We start from the raw sequence: 6,000 nt of genomic DNA, 5'->3' as shown, positions 1-6,000 counted from the left end.
TTTCATGCCTCTATCCTTTTTTAGAGTACACATATTCACTTTTGTGTTTTGTGCTGATGTCACTATTTCAAGTATGATTTCTTTTTTAGAAAAAAATCAAATTACGTAGAAACAGATCTGAGAGATTCAGCAATTGGTTGCTTATTATTGTGATGGTTCTTCCTCTTTCCCAAACTGTTGAAAAGCTTAAAAATATCACACAAATTAAAAAGTCAAGATCAGGAACTGGCTTATTTTAAAGAATCATGGTTGTGCCCTTATTTTGAGTACACTGCACCCTGTTGATCTCATCCTAATTTCTCAAGCTCTGAAGTCACCCCATTAGCTTTCCCTGACAGAGTCATGGTTTTGCTAGGCATTGAACTAAAGCAGAAGCATTCGTAATGCCTACACATGTCCCTTTGATTGAATCTTTATCCAGTAAATGGATGTTAGTGGTTGATATCTATTAAATCAGTCTGTGCTGATGTAAGCAGTTGAACAAATTAAATTGTGCATGGAAACCATGAAGGAGTCACTTAGCAAAGGGAGCAGGTGCTGCCTTCTGTAATTTGAAACATGTTGAGCAGGTGCAGATATAACTGGATTATGTATTACACCTATTAGAGTTGTAAACTTTTAACAAGAATCATACCTTCTGTAGAATTTCACTGATCCTATCTGAATTGATTGGTCATAATAATTTAATTGGCTCTACAGATAGCAAAAAAAAAAAAAAAAAAACCAGCAAAAGGTTGTGGCTTATTTAGTACAATTCTAGTGAAACTCCAAATATACCTGAATACATTCAACATTAATGTGATGTTATAATATATAATAGGCTGAAAAATATAGAAGATACAAAAAAAAACCCATGCCTGATATTGACTTTTTTTTGTCTTTTTGCCTCTGTGGATTTCAGACTTAATGTCACTATCATCAGTTGGAAGAACAGCTTTTAAGTCGCAGGCAAAGCCATTTGAAAAAAAGAAAGTAATCTTTAACATCTATTTGTGTTGAAGGCTATGAATCTTCTTATCTGCTTTTAAGAGAGTAGAAATTGCTATTATTATAGCCATAATATTATCGAAGATTCTGAAATGCATGATAAAAGAAGGGCCTAATATTCACAATTTTCATCAGAAAGAGAATATCCATAGTGAGCCTCTCCAAATATGAAGGGAATGAATTGGAAATAATGGCAGCACAAGTAAAATTGTTTCAGGTCAGTAGCATAGCGTTGGTTCGGAGAGTGGAAAATTTTAGGAAAATGTCAGTGTTATAAACAAAATTTCCAGGTAAAATATATATATATATATTTACTGTGTTCTGCATTGATTAGAATGTCCTTACCTTGAATGTCCGGTTCTAGGTCTCACACTTAAAATGGATTTCGAGCAAAGTGGAACAGTATATAAAAGATTGATGAACATAATAAATAGGGAACTAGAAACTTACGTCCTATAAGAAAAGCGTTGAGCTAATTATATAAATTTAGTCTTAAAAAGAGAAAGCAGAGCACTTGTCATGTTCCTAATGGGATGTCACATAGTGAAAACTATATTCTTCCATGAGTACAAGACATGGAGCAACAGCAAACAGTTTATAGGAAGGTGCTAGTTTCTGGGTAAATGCTTTTTAAAAAATTCCTATACCATTAGAATCAATTCCTTAGAGATGTGATGGGCTCTGTCCTTAAGCAGAAGCTAACTTGTTGATCATCTGCTAAATGTTGATTAGGGATGCTTGAATCTGATTTCTTCACCAAACAGGAGGCTTGACTTGATGTTCTATGCGTCTGTTTCCAACTTTAAAATTCTATGGAACTTTAAGAATGTAATGTAACTGGGATACATACTGGGTGCCTCTTTTTTAATTAAAAAGATGCAGCATACAATGCCATGGTATCACAGAACAAAAGTATATTTATAATTAATATAAAGCACAGTAATGAACATTTTGAGGTTGTTCAGTCACTCAGCCACTTATCAGTCTTCATGATGTACTTGATACGAGTTTGCTGGGATGGTCTGTTAGTAGCTATTTCTTAGAGAGCTTAAAAGGCCATGATCATTCAGCAGTGGTAATATCTAACCATCTAACTAAAGGCCTCTTTCTGAATTAACTTTGATTTTCACTGCACTGGGGTCTGCTTACTTCCACATTATTAAATATGCTTGAGAGCCTAATTATATTATTCTCTATAACTTAGTATTGTATATAGTACATAAGTCTTTCTTTCTTTTTCTTTCCTTCCCCACTCATCCACACGCACATATAAATATATAAATATATACACCTACATTTAGAAGGCCGTAGGCAACATGTATTCTTTCCAAGGAACGACACCATTATAGCTGAAACCCTGAGGGCCATATTGTTTGATCTGAAGAATGAAAGGTTACAGTATTTATTCTTGGATACAAAATACACGTGGATACACTTGGATATATAAATCTGAGATAATCAACTATCTTGAATTTCAAGAGTCATCAAAACAAGCTGGGGTTTATTACGATAAAACAGTTACAATGCAAAAATAATATTGGTCTTTAGACTTAATTTTGTAAGATCACAGCTGCCACTTTGGCATCTGATCAGTGTGTTTGTAAAATGTATACAAACACTGGAAAGTTTTTAATGTTTGTTTTCAGTATTGTTCTTTTTAGTGGTTTTTAAAAATGCATTGGTTGCTACTGAAAATTCCTATCTGGCTAATATTAAGGAAAAATAAAAAGTATTTTGCTTATAAGGGCTTGAGCTTAAAATACTACGACGGTGATTCACTGAGTCAGAATTCCTCCATATGAACCATAATTGTCAAGATTAATTGAATAAGATGATTGAAATATAAGTATAATCAGATTGGAAATAATGACTGAATCAGATTTCTTTGTTTAAGTTTCTTTGCATTAGAATAGGGGTCCCCAACCTGTGGGCTGTGGCCCAATACCAGGCTATAGCTTATCGCAACTGGGCCAAGTGAGTGGAGGGCCAGCACATGTATATCCCCACTGGAGCAAGTGGTGGGCTCTGGAGCTCATGACATCACTCGTGCACGTGGCCCCTCGCATAAAACCACCCGCTCTTTCCCCCCTCACTCCCACATCAGGCTGCAAACCCAGAAACATTGGGGAATGCTATATTGGAACATTGGTAAACTGGTAAGGAATTAACTACTGGACGCTTCACAGAGAATCAGGAATAACTTCAGTTTGTATCTCTAAACCTCTACTCACAATATCTCAACATCTCATGTGCCTTCAGAGTCTACACTAACTGATGAGAGAATTAGAAATAATGTTTGTTTGTGAATATCTTTTTCATGAAATGTAGAATTTTACCAGCTCCATTATACAATATTCCTGCTTTGTTTGAGAATTACTTGTAGTTCCTCTGCCAATGCTTTTGTAATCTCCCTTTAAAAAAAAAAAATCCCCTTGGAAATATAGAAAACTATAGGATGTGAAGTGATTCTATAGATTATAGCAAGCTATAACTAAAGGAACATTTTTACATTTACACTAAAGTTCTTTAAAAATTTAAATTTTTTAAATTGTGATTTCTAAAATATCTATTCCATGATTTCACTATTAAAAAGAACCTCAAATTTTAATTCAAAACCTGTTGGTGCAATATAGCATGAGTCACTTAATTTTCAGAATAACTCTATGTGGAGTTATAGTCCCTTTTTACTTTATTTTCTCCCCTTTTTGGTTTCCTACTGTTGGAAGAAATGTTGGAACCCTTCTGGGTTCAGTTCCAAGTGGGGAAAAAGACACTGGAAACATGGAGGCTGTTTGGAAAGTTTAATGCTAGACAGGACACATGGCCTGGAGCTCCAGAGTGAAAAGGAAAGATGATCACAGGCTTCAAGCTGAAGGAAGAGATAAAAAAAGGGGGCTGAGAGTACCTGGGTTTTATAACTTTTGTTGGGATTTGAATTGGAGCTTGTATTCTGATTAGTTGTCAGACTTCCTTGAGGCCATGCAGGGGCAACTCTGTAGGCTGTCCTGAGCTCCATGCTTGGTTAAGCCTTGCTGGATGATGATGCGCTGAAAAGGGGTTTTGGCAATTGCTATAGCTTTACCTGGAGATCTTTGTTATGTAAAGTATTCTGGCCCAGGCCTTAATGGCCCACCCATTAACAAAGTTGGGGGTGAGTTTCTGCTTCTGAGATGAGTTTCTGCTCTTGAGTTTCTACTCTTTTTTAGGGGAAATATTCTGCTTTTTAAATATTTCCTAGGATATTTCAATTTTCTAGGAGAGGTGTGAGTGCTAACTTCCTACATTACCAACACCCCAAAAATGAAAGAGACAAGCTTCTCACAGCTCATAAAAGAAAGTATTTACTGATTTCATCTCAGCCCTACAAACTACTTATTTTTCGCATATGCAAATAAGTTAAAAATAGGCTGGAATAGTACATGCAGCAAGGCTCGTATGCAGTTGGAGATTTTTTTCCCTTCCTCTCATCACTATTGTTCCCACTGCCTTTCACTCCAAGGTAGTAATTAATACTCGGGATAGTTGAAGCTTCAATAAGATTGCAGCACATAAGAAACAATAGCATTCAAATCCAACCAGATAGTGAAAAAAGATTACAGCCTCTGTAATCATAGGTTTTCACATCAGTAAAGTCTAAATTTATACTGATCATTACATGTCTTTTAAAGCCTTTTTCAAACTCAAGACTAGGAGATTAACTTTATATGGGGAGATCTCTTCTTGGATATTCTTTGTTTTAAATAATTTTCAGTTTAGTTATACATGGACTTATTCCAGTTGTTACCCCCCAAATGACTGATGGCACTTCCTATTTAATTATTTAAAGATACTTATAAATGTACTTACTTCTTGTTCATTTTTCTGGCAAGTCATTTTCCCTTAGCATCTAGAAAAAAAAGAACTGTCCTCTAACCCAGGGGTATCAAATTTGCGGCCTGCGGGCTAGTTGCATCATGCACTGGCCACGCCCACCTCCATTTTAGCAAAGGAGATGAAGTTGCAATACATCACGTGAGGACAACGTAACTATGCGAATCAGAGCTGATTGCAGGTTCTAGGGTAAAGTGAGTGAAAAACAGAAAATTTATTGTGAATTGAGGAGTGTTTTGCAGGAATAGTTTGGAACAAATGCCTATTGGTATTGGCAACTAAGCACCATGGAGAAATATGTGAATATCAGGAAAATATAAAAACACTATTTACAACTGCAGATTTTCTAGTGGTTTATTAAACAATTATTCATTGAGACCGAGATGTCTATTCAGATAGCACAAGCGGGCAAATGATTAAATTACTATTGCATCATTCTATATCTTTTATGCATGTTTCATTATATTGCACATATGTAAGGAAGTGGCATTATGCTGCTTTCATTTTGATGGAAGCCTTTGATCCTGCAGATGCTTCTGCACTGACAAATTAGATGGGATAGAATCCAATCTGATGCATGGTGGTGTACCACAGATTTATATATTTGTAGTGAGCTCTCTCCTAAGCACTCCCTTCTGGCAAAGCAAACATTTGCTGGCTGCAATAACAGTGATACCCAAAACACTTTCCAAGTCTGCTTTGGAAAGTTTGAGCATGGGAAGGCTTATAGAAGTGATATGCCACTGGTGGTGGTGGTGGGGAAACGTCACTAGATCTCACACTTCAGAAAAAAAAGGAGGATTTTGGGATTTATTTCTGTGCCATCAAAGTACATGACAACAACTGTTAAATAAAGTCTAGATGGTACATCAGAGCTGATGTTAATCTAAATTTTGAGAAAAGATGAACCAAAGAGGTATCAAGGGATAGATCTAAACGAAATATGGTTGTCAGGTTTTCAATAGTGGAATTAGGAAGTGTGAAAGGTTTCACACAAAAAGTTGATCTGGAAAATCTTAAGAGCAATATGACATTATATACTTTCTAGGTACAGAAGGGGAGAAGATGATCGAATTTCTACATGGCTCTTTTTTCTGCTTTTGGTTTATCTTCTGTAAGGACTTATTTGTCATGTGTTATATT

The sequence above is a fragment of the Pseudonaja textilis genome, chromosome 1, assembly GCF_049901715.1.
Source record: "Pseudonaja textilis isolate UNSWEBS1 chromosome 1, rPseTex1.2, whole genome shotgun sequence".
Lineage (NCBI taxonomy): Eukaryota > Metazoa > Chordata > Lepidosauria > Squamata > Elapidae > Pseudonaja > Pseudonaja textilis.
Note: the sequence above shows the minus strand (reverse complement) of the source record.